The 19,101-nt window shown below is 41.1% G+C and overlaps 1 protein-coding gene across 2 annotated transcripts in view; it reads left to right on the top strand.

The window, feature by feature from the left end:
• Positions 1–19,101, top strand: part of KLHL14 (kelch like family member 14) — a 96,797-nt gene that overhangs the window by 28,427 nt on the left and 49,269 nt on the right. The gene's annotated exons all lie outside the window — the stretch shown is intronic.

Consider the following 19,101-nt stretch of genomic DNA (forward strand, 5'->3'; position numbering starts at 1 on the left):
TAGCCCCAGTAAATTTTCTCACATCTTAAGGGGTGTTTCACTCATTGTCTTTGTAACTAACACTCATTTCACCTTTTAGACATTTTCTGCTCATTCGTCTTTAGTCTGTAAAACTGGGTCTTAGAGAAACACGCCCCTCAATAGACCAATAATAATAGCTCCACAGTTTGGATGGACAGATCCCGTGGCCTATCCCAGCTGCCTTCAATTGTGCTTACAAACTTCCACCCAAGATTCCCTTCCTCCCCTCCTTAAAGGGTGATTGTGTTTTACAGCAAACCTCTTGCCTTGGGCACTGAGATTTGGAACTTATTGTTACGTCGGTTATGATTCCCAATCTAACTCAGTCATGGAATCAAAAATCATCATTTCTTGAGTGCAGCAGGCCCCTCGTGGGCACAGTGGCTGCACTGGTCAATAAAACTAAATTTTAACTGTCAAAATTGCCCAGAGCTGTATAGATAAAATAATAAATGAGTAATTTTGACCCATAAATCAAAGCCATACATTGAAAACCGGCAAAAGAGAAAGTTAGATTTTCTTATAGCATGTGTCTTTTAAGCAGTTATATATTTTATCAGATTTTTTAAAAATCATTTCCTCTCCTCTTACTGAAAGCCCTTTTAAATAATAGAAACAGGACAACAGTTTGCCCATAAGAGCAGAAGAGGCACAAAGACATGTGAGGTGGTGCTTGAAATAATACATTTCGGAGCTGGCTTACCCCGGCGAGACCACCAGTAGCATTGTCCAGGATCTGCAACGAGGAAGCTCCCTGGACACCCATACGCTACGGTTGTAGGAAAGAAGCGGGGGGATAGTAGCAGGAAGCTTAAGGAGAAGGAAGGAAGAAAAATCAGTTAGAGATCCTTAAAATGGTTTTCATTCTCTTTTTTGACAAAAGGACTGTTAATAGTGATTTGAACATCTGAATGAGTGACCAAGCTGTATTTTTAAAGTAAAACCAAAGAATCAATTATCTGACACTGATCAATAGAGAAAGCCTACACAGAATAAGACACGGATGCTAGGAAGAGGAGAGAAGAAAAAGGAAAGACAAAGATTCTCGAAGAGAGATGACAGAGACATAGAGGCAAAAGAAGTGATACTCATTCACAAATCCATCTGCTTTCCCAAATACACCAGGCAAAGCCCAATTTGCTACTGGTTTGAAGCCCTTCATTAAAGGCAAGACGATTAATTAAAACATCATGAATAATACCCAAGAAAAGTCTTAGGTTCATTTTAAAGCTTGTTCGGAGACAGAGTGATCATCCAGTTTGGTCTCCAAACGGGGACACTTCAGAGCATGACATGGGGACCTACTGATTATGCTGGGACAATAGGTATAGACTGGAACATAGGGGCACCCTACTCAAATTTTTCACATTGCCTGATTTAACTCTTTACTTAGAAGGATGTGGTAAGAAGACATGAACTTGAATCAGTCAGACCTGGGTTCAAACCCATGTCTGTGACCTTGAGCCAGGCATGTCAATGTCCCAAGTCATGGCTTCTTCTTCTTCTTCATTTTGTCAGCATCATTGGAGTATTTTTTAAATAAAATTGTGTTTATAAGTCATCTAGCACATAGCGTGAGCTCAACCAATTCCGGGTGTTGTGGCCATTATTAGAACAACACCACCAGTCTGAGCACAAGGACTGTGTGGACCTTTATACCCTAGAGGCGTCAGTCAACTCAAGCTCTCTATGCAGAGGTGAGACAAATTACACTACAACAGATACAGCACTTTAACCCACGGTCCTGGAGCCAGGAACCTATTTTCCATAGTTTTCCCATGTTGCGTGTGGTGATCTACAGACTCAGAAGTAGAGATAAATGACTGTCAGTTGACTCCATTCACCAGGTTTGAAATGGAAGGAAATACAGACATGAATGTATACAAAAGTTCTTATAAAGGGAGCATACTCAAAGATCTTGAACCTCTTTCCTATAGTCAGGCATGCTTACAGCTTTGAAATAAATGTCTACTCCACTTATACTCTTCATTTCACTGGGACTTGTATTTTCAAAAATAGAGTTTATTACCTGCTGGGCTGTGACTACATGGCCCCAAGTGAAGGCATATTTTTCAGGTTTGTTGGAGAGATATAGACAGTTTATCTGGATGCTTTCTGCTGTTGGTGTGTATTTTTTAATTAAGGCATCTTATTTGACTAATAAATAAGTCAGGTCACTGACAGATTTCCACGCTATTTGGGCCATCTAACAATAAAGGAAGAAATGTTTCTCACTGGAATAGAAAAAAAAAAAAAATCCAAATTCTCCCTAAATCCAACGAAGCATCTGGGATCGCAGAGCTTCCCACTGCCATTCTTTTGACCCTGAAGGGCAGCTAAACTTATTGGCAGGGAGATGAGGATGACAGTTAATGCTAGCAGACAGGACCCGGCTTGGGTCTGCTTATTTATCAAATGGCTGTCTCCATATCAACTAACAAATAAGCTAACTAGCAAAAACCTAAAACCCGAGGTTAGCTAGAGCCTCTGAATCTTAGAATCCTTTGCCCTCGTGGCTTGAGCAGACATTTCTCAGCCTGTCTCATAAACATGCTCCTTCGAGAAAGATGGCATTCCACAGGCAGGAGCACAGATACCCAGTTAGGGGAGCCACACGGCTTATACGAATTTTATAACAAAGAAGAATGCAAAGGATCTCTTTAGATCTTACCCTGTTATGTTTTAGAATCAGAGTTTAAGGGGTACACAAGTAATAATAAATTGAATGGAGGAGGGTGAGTAGAGGAAGAAAGTGGATCTATATCACATAAAGAAAAGAAATCCAGCCGTCAGCCAGTCAGCGGTCTGGTCTACCCAAACAGCAAAGGGAACAATTACTCTCACAGAAAAGACTGTTTTGGTAACATGCTGACACAGATTGCATTTTTATCCGCTTCTTTGGAAAAATCATTTAATATAACATTAAATAATTAATGTTGAGAATAGTGACAGGGCTCCGTGGTCTCTCGTAGAAAAAGTACTGGGAAATAACATGTAAAAATGACTGTAAAGTCCTTTTGTCAGTGTAAAATGTTAAGTAATAACAGTAAAATTGGCATTTTTTTCTCTCGACTGTTAATAATAGAAGGGAAGTTGAGATGCACTTTTGTTCATTTTTATTTTACAGTACTGCTTCCCCTGCATTTCTCACTCCTGCACGCAGTCTCCCGTTTCATTCTTAACTTATTAGAAAGCAGTACAGGAGACCTGAATACTAAAATGGCCAGCGCAAAAAACATGCCTCTTGCACTTTGCAGGCCCTAAATCCTCGGTGTGAAGATCAAACCAAACAATTCCCATGGCTACTTTAGACTTTTTTTACCACACATCAAAGTTCTTGTGAAGTCCACATGTAGAAGGTCCCCCCCGCCCCCCGCAAGGGACAGCACTGAGGGGCCATCTACTTTCTTCGTGCTCCCCATTGGCCGAGTCCTTCGCTGGTGGAGAAAGGTGTTTCCTGGGGACTGACTTCCTTCTTCCTGCATTTCAGATGAGACATTCTACTTGTTAGGTGCTTGTTACCGCTTTCTGTGAGCAAGGAGGGGGAAGAGGACTTCAAAACAAAGATCTGTCCTTCCGCGTGCCCATGACGACTTCCCTTTAATAACGTTAGGATGAAAATTAGAAGAACTAACTTAGAAAGGCATCTTCCTCCTTCTGGCCACCTCGGTTCTCTTTGCCAGAGGTAGGGGGGAAATGCCTTTTTTCCCCCTCTTCCTTTCAATTGATTTGTGGCTCTATTCTCTACCTGGTAGTGCAGGGGTTGGGGGCCTTGTATTTTTCAGTGGCAGGACATAAAGGAAACCACCGTGTGGAGATTTCCTGGGCCATCTCCTCTGATCCCTGGAGGACATTGAATTTGATCCCATCCACACGGGAGGGGTTCTGAGTCTGGGTGTCAGTGATTTCTTTTAGGAGAGTCACAAGTATCAGAAGCTGGTGGACTCTCCATTCTTTTTTTTTTTTTTTTTTTTTAAGAGTGGGGAGGGTCGGGCGCCTGGGTGGCTCAGTTGGTTAAGCGACTGCCTTCGGCTCAGGTCATGATCCTGGAGTCCCTGGATCGAGTCCCGCATCGGGCTCCCTGCTCGGCGGGGAGTCTGCTTCTCCCTCTGACCCTCCCCCCTCTCATGTGCTCTCTCTCTATCTCATTCTCTCTCAAATAAATAAATAAAATCTTAAAAAAAAAAAAAAAAGAGTGGGGAGGGCCTGAGGGCGAGGGAGAGAGAGAATCCCAAGTAGGATCTATGTCCAGTGCAGAGCCCGACCATGGGGCTCGATCTCCTGTCCCTGAGATCATGACCTAAGCTGAGATTAAGAATCGGCTGCTCAACCCAGGTGCCCCTTCATTCTTTTTTTAAAATATACTGCCCAGGGATGCCTGGGTGGCTCAGTTGGTTTAAACATCTGCTTTTGGCTCAGGTCGTGATCCCAGGGTTCTGGGATCGAGTCCTGCATCGAGCTCCCTGCTGAGTGGGGAGTCTTCTTCTCTCTCTGTCTGCCGCTCCTCCTGCTTGTGCTCTCTCTCTCTCTCTTTCTCTTTGACAAATAAATAAATAAAATCTTTAAAAAAATAAAATAATATATACTTTCCATAAATGTTGAAGGACTAGTACCAAGGAAGCAAATCTTATATAAGACAGTGAACTTCAGTTCCAAAAGATACATACAGGTTTGATCATATCTGATACCTAATAATTGCTGATTATTCAGGAAATAATAAGGCTGCACACTGATACTTTCACCTGGACCTCTTTCCTTGACCCCTCTGTTTCTTGACTTCAGTTTATTTCTTTGAGGATATGTTGGAGGGAAAGTCAAGTTAGTCAAAAGCTAATAATCATTTCTTATGATTATTTATTTAGAAAGAAATAAAAAGTAAATTCAATTGAGGGTTTTATACCTGTGGGTTTCCTTTATTTATATTACCTTTAGACCTAAACCCCACAAATTATTTAATTTTAGTTAATTTCATTTCGTTTCTAGACAGGGATGCAGAATCCATAGACAGTGCATTTCTCATTGCAGGAAAACCTCACAAAACAAGTAGGTGCTTCCAGAATGACTCTGAAACTGCCTGGGAAGAATTTAGACTTATTTATAGACTTCATTCCTTCATATAGCAAGCAATTATTGAATACCCACTCTGTGCTGGGTGGGAGGGTAGAATGTGGATAGGACCATCTCTCCTCTCAAGAACCTAAAGAGGCAAATACAGTAGGGAGTGTTAAGGAATAGAGAGGAGAGGCTCAGGGTGCTATGGGGGGAGCAGAGAAAAAAGGCCCCTAATCTAAATATGAAACGTTAGGAAAGCTTTCCTCAAAGTGACCTTCTGTAAAGTTGACAAGATGGGTAGGAATTATCAAGGCAAAGAAGCGGATGAAAAAGTATTCTAGTAAGAGGCTCTAGTACTGGGAATGCCAAAAGGCAAGACAGAGTTGGTGCCTTTAAAAACTGAAATGAATTTGTGCATCTATAGGAGAGAGTGAGGCTGGGAAAGTAGGTGGTGGGGCTGGAGGATTAAGCAAGAACCGTATTATATTGGACTACTTCATGGAATTGTTAAGATAGGTTTAAGAAGTAAGAACTGAGTGGGGCGCCTGGGTGGTTCAGTCGGTTAAGTGTTGATTTTGGATCAGGTCATGATCTCAGGATCATGATCTCAGAATTGTGAGATCAAGCCCCACATCAAGCCCCACATTGGGCTCTGCTGGGTGTGGAGCCTGCTTAAGGTTTTCTTTCTCCCTCTCCCTCTGCCCCTCCCCCCTCCAAAAAAAAAAAGTAAGAACTGAGTAGTGTTAGTGAAAACATAATGATCTAAAGACTTTATACAGTAACATGACAGTTGTCCTTTATTAGCTTGGAACTTTTTATTTCAGTTCATGGAGTGATTGTTTCCATGACTTTGGACAAAGAGGAAGGAGAGAGAATTGTGTTTGGACTTTTTAAATATGTTAGCATCTAATTTTACCTTCAATGAGCTCAATTCTAATTTGAGATACATGGCTGCACATTGCTATGTATCTTGAATTATTTGCTTCTGTGTGTTCATGCACCAGTGCATTAGTGGATTTTTCATAGATTTTTTTTAAAAAATATGTGTGGTGGTCACTTACAAAATACTGTGTTTCGAGGAAGTTGTGTGCCTGGAAAAACTAGTTGACTTTATTTCTGGTTTATACCTCCCTTGAATATAGCAATTGCTTTTTCTCCAGAGAACAGCATGTATACAAATAATTCTGATGTTTTCTTTACATACAAGCTGTGGTACTTGCTACTGAGTCTAATATAAAGGGGGTATGAGTCATATTTGCTGCTTAAATGTGCTCTGTGTCATTCCTAGGCAAATTGCAGACTAAGTCTGGCAAGCCAATGAATGTGAATACTAAGAGATTAGATGATCTCCTTTCCCAGCCCTCTCATTTTACACATTAATTTCATTCATTCAATAAATGTAATTGATATCTTCTATGTAGCAGCCATTGTTCTCAATACAGAGAAAACAAGGCTGAGTCAAAGCAAATATTATCATGCCTTCACCAATCTTAGAGCTGGGGGGGGTACCATCATTAATAAATAATCTCAGATAGTGATGTATAATAACAAAATGTGATAGTCATCTGAAGGAAGAGCATAAAGGTGTAAAAGGTATGTAAGATCTCGAACTGGAGAGACCTGATCTAGTTTAGACTTCCTGGAGAGTTGTCACCAAAGAAGAGGCATTTGAGCTGAGAACTGAAGGATGAGACAGAGTTAGCCAAGTAAAGATGTGAAAAGAAGATTGCTCCAGGTTAGTTAATAATCAGTACGAAGACCCTGTGGAAAGAAGATGCATGGCTGACGTCAAAGAGTTGGGGGAAGAAAGATAGGACACGTGGCTAAAGACATTCGCAGAAACCGGACCATTGTAGGCTCTTCTATGGCAGGTTCACAAATTTGGCTTTTACTTTAAGTGACTGAAAGAGAGAAGGTATCATACCCAGAGTCACCCGATGGTTTAGTGGCAGGATGAGGAATAGAACACTGGTCTCTGTATTTCCATCAAGCGTTACTGCCTCATGTACCACACCAATCTGTCTCACCAACAAGTGCCATTAGTCAAGAATCCAAGCAGATGAATGGGATTTAATCTGTGCTGACCCATTCCACTCATGAAAATCTAAATGGATCCAATGTACTTGTCACAGTACCACATTTAGAGAATAAAACTAGTATAGGTTGAATTGAATGAATATCCTACTCCTAGAGATTAAGAATATTATCTTGGTTTATGGACTAAACTACAAGTTATGATACGTAAGTGATAAAATTTGCATTTAATATTATTGACAAGTCATAATTCAATGCAAATTTCTTGACATTTTTAACTCTGTCTTTGAAGCAGTGTCAAAAATGAAACAACAAAACACACACCCACACACACCCACACACACACACACATACACACACACAGTGCCACATCTTTCGGGACAGATAGATCTAAATTGAAATACACCCCCAGGCACTTGCTGACTGAGCCCTTAGTATGCTGCTTTCACTCTGATCCTTCTCATCTGCAAAGTGAATATAATTCTACCCGCCTCTTAAGAGTTATTGAGAGAATTAAATCAAATAATACAAATAAGGCTGTAGGCTCAGTATCGGGAAGATAGTTGTTCCTCAAAAAATTTTTATTCTCTTTTAGTCTATTTTGCATATAGCCAAACAGAGGAAAGCAAAAGATTAAATCTTGCCTTCTGCTCTTATCATCAGGAGTTTGAGAAAGAAGACACACCTTTGATTCAGAATGAAATTTCTATCTATTTCTAGCATGAAGCCATGTGTATCAGTCAGGATGGGCTAGATTATGCTGTGGTAAGAAACAATTCCAAAATCTCAGGGGCTTAAGCCAAAAAAAATGTATTTCTCACTCTTGCTACATGTCCAACACAGGTTGGCAGAGAGTACCTGTTCATCAGAGTCATTTAGGGATCCAGATATATGGGGCTGCATCTTAACATGGATCTCTATCATCAACACAATGGGGGAAGAATGTGCGGCAGTGTCTTACACTGGTAATTAAAAGTGACATTTAGCATTTATGCTCAATCACAAGACCACACCCCATTTTAAGGGGACAGGGAAGTGTAATCTTCCCCGGGTTCAGGAAGAAGAGGATTGAAGTATCTGGTGAACAGAGCAATGTGCCTACTATAATCTGTCCTCCAGGACATTAAATATTCCATGTACCCTCCTTGCCATGCTCAAAGTATACTTGCTCCTCCACACAAAGGAGATCACCACAAATCATCAAGCTCATCCCAGTATCAGGCTCATTTGTTCTTGATCTTGATCTGGAAACAAACTAAACAATCAAATTACCTAGTTTCCTCCCGCATCATGCACAGTGATGGATTAGGAACCGCATCAGCACAATAAACATTTTCATTTGGAAAGAGCATAGCAATTTAGGAATCCCACCAAACAGACATTTTGAAGGGTGCCTATCCAACGTTGTGTTCCTTGATTAGGGCCCTCCCTAGTTCTGCTCATTGTCCTTTGTTCTCTGTGGCCCCTGGCTCCACCTTTTGGGAGATTTTTCTTTTTCTATTACCTTCTTTGGACATATCTGAAGTAAACCTGAGGCTATGCTCTTTCTGGGAGTAGAAGAGTTTTTAAGTACCTTTCATGTCTGTAGATATTTAAGTCTCTAATTTTCACAGCCTCTTTTAATCCAGGCTGGTGGGTCTTTTGGCAATTAAGTCCCTAGAAAGCATAGCTATCTTCTTATGTTTATATCCACTCTATGGCCACTGACCACATCCACAGTTCTTTTCCAATATACTTCTTAGATTGCTTTTTCCTTCTTTTTTTTTTTATTTCCCCTTTTCTCTCTTTTTCTCACACACACACACACACACACACACAAGCACATACACACACTCTAATACTCTATATATTTATCAATCTTTAATGAAAAAGCTCCCTTTTTACTCTTTTCCGTGAGTTAGAAGAATTTACTGGTATCTCTCCTTTTATTGAAACTTTCTTCTAAGATACTCTAATGTGGTCAAATTACTGTGAAAGCCATATCTTTAATTTTGTCTTTGTCAGCTGAGTTGTAATTTACCTATTTTGCTCAAAATGTGCCTCATTTTGTGTATGATGCACAAAGCCAAAATCTTTTACCAGATGAGATTGAAAAAAATTACTTATTCCAATGCTGCACACTCCTAGATTTCTGGACTCTATTTCCTTTCACTCCTGCTTATAAATGGGCCAACTTTGTTTGTGAGATCATCTCTTTTCTGTAGATCTTGCCAAGTGCTACCAACAGCAACCAATGCATATTGTCAACATTCTGTCTTCCAACCTTAGAGTGGAAGTTTATTAAATAAGCAATCCACTAAGTAAGAGCAAATCGCATTTTTGCCAAGTGGTGTTCCATGCCATAGCATGCATTTCCATCTTTCCACCCTCCAATCTCAGCTTCCTTGCCATCAGCCACTGTGGGCCTTTGTGATACCAAAGCCTGTGTCAGTCAGATTAGGGGAGGCTAGGCTAAGGGTCATTTAACAACAATCCCCAAATCTTTTTTTTTTTAAGATTTTATATATTTATTTGTCAGAGAGATTGAAAGAGAGAGAGAGAGAGGACAAGCAAAGGGGAGCGGCAGGCAGAGGGAGAAGCAGACTCCCCACAGAGCAGGGAGCCTGATGTGAGACTCAGTCCCAGAACCCTGGGATCATGACCTGAGCTGAAGGCAGATGCTTAACCGACTGAGCCACCCAGGCATCCCAAAAATCCCAAATCTTACTGGCTTATTTCTTTTCATGTCACCGGTCTATGGTAGGTTTGCTGGAATCTCTGTTCTACTTCTTCTTATACCAGTCCTCAGGTTCATGACAAATCCACGATTTGACTTGTCACTCTTGCCGTGGCAAGGGAGAGGACAATTTCACTCTGACTCTTTAAGCTTCTGCTCTGAATTTAGCACATTTTATTGGCAAAATAAATCACCTAGTCACACCTAACTTCAAAGTGGGTGGAAAAGTGCAATCCTCCCAAACTCTCGGAAGGATTACCAAAATATTTCTTTAATAGCCGTAATGATTACAAACCATGCACCCTTAGGTTCAACAAATAATTTGATGCACTGTTCTTATCACATGCAAAATATCCTCACTCCTCCTATGAACAGTTATGAGTTAGAAGAGATAGCTCGCTGCTCCATGCATCTCTCTATCTGTTCCTGTCTCGGTATGACTTCATCTTCAGGACCGATATTTATTCACAGAAGATTGGATGCCTCTATATTAAAGGAAATATTTAAAAACACATTCCAAATATTATAATGCATTGGGGGTGGAATTTTTAAAATTTTGCCTCCCCTCAAATAGTTTAATTATCTCTGACTTTCTGTGATTTTTACTATTTCTACTGCTTATTATATATACGTAAACTACTACACATCTATAATATAGATATGCAAACATGTATATAGATAAAAATTGCATAGACACACATAATTCCCATAGAACAAAAGGGTTTTTATCATTTAAAGAGAACTCATTAAAAAAAGAATTGAAATGACTTTCAAAATTACAACAAAAAAATGGAAAGATAATTGGGGTGAGTGATTATTGTATGCAAATATCTCCATCAAAATAAAGGAGTAATTAAGGCAAAGTGCAAATAAGCAAACTGCTCCTTTTCAGATCCCTGAGATCACTTTGCACTGGAGTTCAGAAGTAAATCTATATTTCATGACTATCTGGTCAGTTAGAAATTGGTTTTATGTATCATACACAAGATGACCTCCAACTGGGGAACGATCACTCTGATCACAGCTTTGTATTTATTAATTATCCTGTTTTTGATGGAGCAAACAGTTGTATTTCATGGAAGTTACCCTAAAAGCCTGGCCACATTCATCTGCTTAACAATGGTTTTGTTGAAAGGAGAGTGCTGAGCAGACACTTCCTTACCTCTGTGTCTGGATGCCAAGGCAAACTACTTCTCCTTACAGTGTGTGCTAATTATTAATCCTACCAGCATGCCTTGTTTGGTCATTAAGTCTTAATTTCTTTTAAAAAAAATTAAGATTGAACTCCAGTTATTTAGCTAGAACAATAATCATTGTGAATTTCAAAGACCAAAATCTTCCCACATTTTTATGTCGAGAACCGCAAAGTGCTTTCAGAAAACCCTACTGCTAAGGCAATGATGTATCGCTTTTGCTTTCATTATATGTTTTTAATCAGAGCATGACTTCACACTAGACAAAGCGATGCTTTATGCATGGTCTCACTTGTTTTTGCTAAAATCTTTTGACATGATTAATTTTACTTTAATGCTTTTGTCTTGTTGTAATGGTAAGGATGATGGGTATAAACCAAGCAAAAATACATGCTTTTCTATTATAATGCCTCTGAGCATTAAAAATATCTTAGATGAAAGGGAAAAAAAAAAATCACAGGAGACTGGTCCGACTGGAATTAAATTTCTTTGCTACCTGAACACAGAGTACATGAGATTAAAAAAAATGATTCAGTCATTGTTTTTAGTTTTATTTGTGGTATTTTTTATAGCAATTTATTCATCTGTATGATTGGATCTGAAGAGGAGGAAAGAGATTGTGGCTCACAGATTTTTTTATCTCATTTGTCGCCTTGTAGCATTTACTTCCCTCTCAATATTAAGGGTCCAAAATATTAACCAATTTTATATGAGGTGTACCTCGGCCAGATGAAGGTAAAGCAGACCATACTTCTCCATGGTGATGCCTGGCATTGGATAGAGGCGAGTTTTCAGCTATGCTAATTTTCGGTCTAAAAGAATTAATACAGTATCCTTTGTCCAAATTACAGAAAAGCAGTGATGTAAATGATTTTATGAAGAAAACAGTAGGCCATTCAGCAAGTGAGATTTGCCTTGTGAGCAGCTGTCCAAGTATAAATTCCACCATAGTCACTTTTCCTTTTTCTTTAATAAATGATGGAGTTGTTTGCCCGTATTACAAGAATATGGAACTTTCCTTTTTTCTACACAACCTGTCCGCTCGCTTTACTTGCCTCACAAACAAATCTTATTAGCAATAATAATATCATCCAGCGTGGTCCAATAGAATTTTATGCGATGGTGGAAATGTTCTTTCAAACTTCAAAGTCCAATACAGTAGCCACTCACCACATGTCACTACTGAGCACCTTAAATGTGGCTACGACAGAGAAACTGAGTTTTGGATTTCATTTAATTTTAATATATTTCCACTTACAATCACGTCCTGTGGCAAGTGGCTTCTGTGTCAACAGCACAGCTCCAGATGACAGAAAGGTTTGTGATGCTCGCATTTACTCTGGAGAGCTGTCTGCCACCCAGCCTTGCCGGCCCAAACTTGTTCCCCTCTGTGTCAGGAAGAAAACAGGTGACCCTATGAAATAACTGAACTCAAAGAACACCCAAGGAACCACAGGCGAGCCCTCTTCTAGGTACTGAGTTTCACCTTTTAATGTCTCATTCTCTTCTTCCACAAGTCCCCACTTCCTCATCTAGATTACTGGGGTATTCATTTCCTGGAGCTGCCATAACAATACCAAAAACTAGATGACTTAAAACAACAAAATATATCGTCTTTCGGTGCTGGAGGCTAGAAGTCTAAAGTCAAAGTGTCAGCAAAGCTACGGGCCCTTCCAAAGACAGGAGGGGAGAATGCTTCCTCTCTTCTTCCTGGCTTCTGATGGCTCCTGGCAATGCTCAGGATTCCTTGGTTTGTAGCTTCATTCCTCTCTGCCTCGTCTTCACAGACTCCTGCCCTGTGACCCTCTCCTGTTTCCAAATCTTTTCTCCTTTCTTTCGTAAAAACATCTGTCATTGGCTAATCCAGTCTGACCTCCTCTTAACTTGATTACATTTGCAAAGACCCTACTTCCAAAGAACTTTATGTTCACAGATCCTGGGGGTTAGGACTTCAACCTATGTTTTTGGATAACACAGTTGACCTCACTACCCCTAGCAAATGACACAGATAAGGAAAAACACAACAAAACAGACACTTACTATGTGGAAGGCACACAGTCTAGTCACTTCACTAGCGTTTACTCATTTAATTCTTACACCACCACTAGGGTATTAGGCACTATGATTATTTCTGCTTGAGATGAAGAAATGGAAGCACAGAGATATCAAGTCATTTGCTCAAGGTCACACGGATGGTAAATGGCAGAGCCAAAATGTGTACCCAAATAAAGCTCCAGAGTCTGCACCCTTGTGTTTCTCATTACTGGAGTAATCACAGAGTGTGGATTGTAAAAAGAGTTAAAGGTGAAGCAAGACTGGACAGGCCACTTCAGCACTTTATGCAGAATAAAATGGAATATTCTCTGCATAAATTGAATATATTAATATCATAAATATGCATATTTGTTTAACTTTCCGCTATCCCCTTTGTTATTAATTAAAGATTAGAGGAAAAACATCGTATTGAGTTATTCCTGGGGAAAATCATTCTAGAATGAGGTGACCTTCCCTTCCAGGGGACTCGCAACTCCTGCCACTGCTCTCTGTGTGTACCTCTCCACTGGCAGAAATCATGGTTGTAGGATCTGTGTTTGCTAAAGAGGGAAAAGCTGTGCATGTCCGCTTTCTTGCTTGTCTGTTTCATCTTGTACTAATGATGCAGACGGCCTCCTTTGTCTGAAGCATGTTGGTAAATCTCAGATCTTCGTTTCCTGTCCGGTCATAAATTTATTTGAAGTGTTTCATTACTATAATCACTAAGCTTACCAAATACCAGTAGCTGCTCTTGTGTGTGCATAAACATTTCCTAGGATTAAATTATTTCTTCCACTTTAAAGCTTTCATTTTTGAAAAAAAAAAAAAGATAGAGCTTGCTTTTTCGTCTTTATTCTTGTCAAAAACCCAAGTCCTTTTTTCCCACCTGAGTGATAATCAAAAGATCTATGTGCAGATGAATTAAGGAGAATTGTAATGGTTATGTGCTTTCAATCTTATTATTAAATTTGCAAGGTCTGATATCTTACATTGTGTTTGTCACAAATACATGTAAATGGGTTTCTAGATCTAGTTCAGAAAATAACCCAGGATGGTTCTATTTCGTGTGCGTGTATCTCTATTGTCCAGTTCGTTTGCTAATCTCTGCAGAGGGGTTTCATCGCCATCTGGTCTCCGCCTTGCACTGAAAAGCTTAGTACATGTGAGTCCAGGATGAAGCCAGAAGGGGGCACTACCAAGCACTCTCCCTAGACAGAACAACCTTTCCTGACCTATATGCCTGTGCCCTACAGCTTCATATAGGCATCTGTGACTCTTGGTAAGGCAAGCCCACTGAAAGAGAGGATGGAATGGCGCGAATCCATTAACACTGCTGAAAAATAACAGGACATTGATTCTGCTGGAAGTAGGTTAGTAGCATCATCCTCGTGCATGTTGCTTCCTTAAGCAGAACTGATGGGGGCTTGGAGGGCACAAAGCAGTACCTTCTGAGGTCTTCTGAGTTTCACTTGTTTACAGTGTATAATATGTCACTTGACAGAATGCAAACACATGAATATAAACACATGTCCCAGAATAAATAATTTCTACCACAACTTTTCCCTTTGAGAAAAAAATATGTTAGTAGTAGTTGTCTATCCAGGGGTCAATGAACTTTTTCTGTGTAGGGCCAGATAGGCTTGGGCATGCTTTCCAAATGTGAGGACTGGATAGGGATATTACCCAGGGTTGTTAGGATAAAATGTATCCAGTAAATACACTTGTAAAGTTCCATCATCCTGGGGGCACCTGGGTGGCTCAGTCGTTAAGCGTCTGCCTTCGGCTCAGGTCACGATCCCAGGGTCCTGGGATCGAGCCCCGCATCGGGCTCCCTGCTCCGCGGGAAGCCTGCTTCTCCCTCTCCCACTCCCCCTGCTTGTGTTCCCTCTCTCGCTGTCTCTCTCTCTGTCAAAAAATAAATAAAATCTTTAAAAAAAAAAAAGTTCCATCATCCTGGAGAGCCCTCAGTACATGCCTACTCTGATCCTTAAAGTCACGTGGACAAGATAAAAGCAGTACAAGGTTGAGTTGAAGAGGTAAAAGACAACTGCGGTTTTGCAGCCATAAGGCCTCTGTCACCACTACTCGTCTCTGCCATTGTAGCATCAAAGCAGCCGTAGACGGACACAGAAATGAACAGGCGGGGCTCTGTTCCAGGAAAGCTTTATTTATAAAAATAGGTGGAGAGCTGCATTTGACCTGCAACCTGTAATTTGCCAACCTTTGCACTCTAATCTAAGGACATAACTATTTTATTCATAAATCATGGTAAAACAATACTTAGAGTCTCATAACTCACATTTTTTAGACTGACTAAGCCCTTTACCTGCATTAGCTCATTCAATCCTCACAACAATCCCACGGCGCAAGATCCACTATTACTCCCATTTTATAGAGGAGGAACCAAGGCATTAAGAGGTAAAATAGGGGAGCCTGGGTGGCTCAGTCAGTTGGGCATCTGCCTTCGGCTCAGGTCATGATCTCGGAGTCCTGGGATCAAGCCCCAAGTCTGGGACCCTGCTCAGCGGGGAGCCTGCTTCTCCCTCTCCCTCTGCCTGCCATTCCCCCTACTTGTGTGCTCACATTCTCTGTCAAATAAATAAATACAATCTTAAAAAAAAAAAAAGAGGTAAAATAATTGTCCAATGCCCTGGGTAAGGAGCAAAGCCAAGGGGCCCCCGGGTGGTGCAGTCGGCAAAGTATCTGACTCTGGTTTCAGCTCAGGTTATGATCTCAGGATCTTGAGATCGAGCCCCAAGTTGGGCTCCACGCTGAGGGCGGAGTCTGCTAAAGTTTCTCCCTCTCCTTCTGCCCCTCCCCTTGCTTGCTTGCTTGCTCTCTCTCTCTAAAATAAATAAATCAACCTAAAAAAGAAGAAGAAGAAGAACCAAAGCCAAGATTCAAACTTAGGTAGTCTCGCTCCAGAGATCTTAAATCACAAACCATACTGACTCCCAGGGAATATTTTGTGACCTTCACCTTTAACTTTGGGGATGGACTTTGCTCTGAACATAAATGAAACACTTCCCCTGCCAGCACCAGGAGAGCAGACACTCTATCTACCTTGTTGACTCACTCCATTCCCCTGCCTGTCTCACAGGACACAGCCCACATACAGTGGGCAAAGGCTGAATTGGGGGATTACCTCTCACTCTTGCCAGCGCCACAAGCCAATCTCTGCAGTGGCTGAACATTGGCTCAACAGCCATGGGGTCCTCCAGGGGGGGGTCATCTACTGCTTGTGCTGAGACAATGTCAGCCTTTCAAAGCCATGTCCAGCCCTTAAATGTATGCAGTGACATTTTTCTGCTTGTCTGAATTCTATCTTTGAACTTGCAAGTGTCTGCTATGTAAACCAGCCTCATTGCAGACTATATATGCAAAAGCAGTAAAGGATAAAAAGATAAGGAAGGGAGTTTTAATTTTAGCAACACCAAAATGATCATGAACATTTTAACTAAGCATTTATTACGTGGCCAGCATTGTGTTGAACAGATTGCATACATCTTATTTAGATCCCATTTTAAGGCAGATGTAACTACCCTGATAAGGATGTAAAAACTAAATAACTTGTCCAAAAATTACAGTTAATATTCCAAAGCATGAATTTTTTTATTCCCAAACCCGGGTGCCTAGCCACTGTATGACACTGTCTTCACTGAGATGCTCGCTCTCAACCTTTATGGCTTGAGGCTACATAGATGGAGAACTTCTTCGTGTAAGACATTGTGCTGGGAGCCTTACATGGGATACTCAGAGTGACAATGTGAGGTTGAGATCATTATTTTCTCCATTTATTAATGAGGAAACCGAGGTCAAGGAGTGTTTCCAAGATAGTTTGGTGGAGCCAGAATATGAAACTAACCAGTTGTCTTCTACCTCTTCAACTCAACCTTGTACTGCTTTTATCTTGTCCGTGTGACTTTAAGGATCAGAGTAGGCATGTACTGAGGGCTCTCCAGGATGATGGAACTTTACAAGTGTATTTGCTGGATACATTTTATCCTCATAACAACCCTGGGTAATATCCCTATCCAGTCCTCACATTTGGAAAGCATGCCCAAGCCTATCATTCATTGAGTCGCCCAGAATAACCCAGTGAGATAAACAGGTCAGGCAATATTATCACTGTCTGATATATGAGGAAACTGAAGTTCAGAGTGGTTAAGTGACTTGTCAAGGTCATGCAATAATTGATGAATTTGTGACTCAAACCTGTGGCTTCTGACCTAATTTAGTTCAGTGTTCTTTCTGTTAGGCCATGTTCTATGAAACCTTATTAGGAGTTCTTTGACCTGTAACTGACATTATTTGATATCTTTCTAACACGATATTTTTTTTCCAACTGAATTCTTTAGAAAAGTATATATTAGAAGCTTTTAATTCACCGGAGCCATTTTGAATGGAAAATAGTTAACTCCTTATTGCAAATTATGCAGACATGAGAACTCACAAGATGCCATATTAAAGCTGATGCATACGTGATGAATAACACAGGATTCCAGCAGGAAGCAGACATAAGAGCTGCTCACCTTATGGAGTGTTACACCCCCCTTTCCTATGCCCCAGTGCCAATACAGTGGGGCACTGTTCCCACCCAGGTCTGAAAGGCAAAGAGGGGGGGAATTAGCAAAACCAGGGACAGAGGGGCTGTGTGGAGGAGATTATCTAACAGGACCTTCATTCAAACTAAAGACGCAGCTCACACTGACCCAGAAGAAGGAAGCCAGGAGAGGATATACCCTGACACTCCTCGCCTCCTCCCCCCAGTCTTCTGAAACCAAATCCAGCCAGAAGCCAGAGGAAAGGGAACCCCTAGATGTGGTTAGTACCATTGGTACCTGGAAGAACCAAGCAGGGTCACTGGGGGTGGTGAGGGGATCTGCAGGGGTGATCAGAGGAGGCCCACCATTCACTATTCTTAAGCTGCCTTTTATTATAGACCAAATGGTGATTGAAAATGTCAAAATGCAGATACATTTTCAGTTCTTTGGAACTGTAATATCTACTTTAGCTTCCCCCAGCTCCTTAACACTTGAGCTGTTTTGTATTTTCTACTGGGTCTAACTGGCTCAAATTGGGAGTGGAGGCAGGTAACACAGGGACAGTGACATGATACCACCAAGCCTGTCCACCAGTAACAGTTTGAGCCTATAGCCAGTATTATCCTAGGCCCATCCCTCACAGTAAGAATAACCAGGAATGTTTGTTTGACTTTTAAAAGATGAATTACTTTTCTTCTTCCCTATGATTCTTTTTATGAATGGAAGACATTCTCCACGGTTCAGCATTGTGCTCTGCATACCTTAATGGAACAAAGTAAAAATTAGGGGGCGCCTGGGTAGCTCAGTCCGTTAAGCCTTTGGCTCAGGTCATGATCTCAGGATCCTGGGATCGAGCCCCACGTCGGGCTCCCTGTTCGTACTTCTCCCTCTCCCTCTGCATCTCCATACCTCATGCTCTCTCTCTCTCTCAAATAAATTAATAAAATCTTTAAAAGAAAATGAAGTAAAAATTAGTGGTCTGATTCACCTTTACTGGAAAACACTATTGGTATTTGTAGCAAGAACTGAGACCACTGTCTTCAGTGGCATGGCTCCCTGTTGGGCTCTGAGTTCCTTATTCACAGAGCACAGCTCTGCTCCTGTATTTGCTCCTCTCCATTTTCCCACGTTCCTCTTGGTTACATTTCCTCTCGCATTTTTTTTTTTTAGATTTATTTATTTATTCTTTGACAGAGAGAGAGACAGCTAGGGAGGGAACACAAACAGGGGGAGTGGGAGAGGGAGAAGCAGGCTTCCTGCTGAGCAGGGAGCCTGGTGTGGGGCTCGATCCCAGGACCCTGGGATCACGACCTGAGCCCAAGGCAGACGCTTAATCAACTCAGCCACCCAGGTGCCCCGTGGATGCCCTTCCATTAAGAAAATCATTTCAAGAGGAATGTCCTTGAGCTACTTTGGGGGCACAGAGACTTGTGTTCTCCTTCAGAAAGTAGGGAACAGAGGTGCCTGGGTGGCTCAGTTGGTTAAGTGGCCAACTCTTGCTTTTAGC

The sequence above is a fragment of the Leptonychotes weddellii genome, chromosome 13 (assembly GCF_054177405.1).
Source record: "Leptonychotes weddellii isolate Sample4059 chromosome 13, ASM5417740v2, whole genome shotgun sequence".
Classification (NCBI taxonomy): domain Eukaryota; kingdom Metazoa; phylum Chordata; class Mammalia; order Carnivora; family Phocidae; genus Leptonychotes; species Leptonychotes weddellii.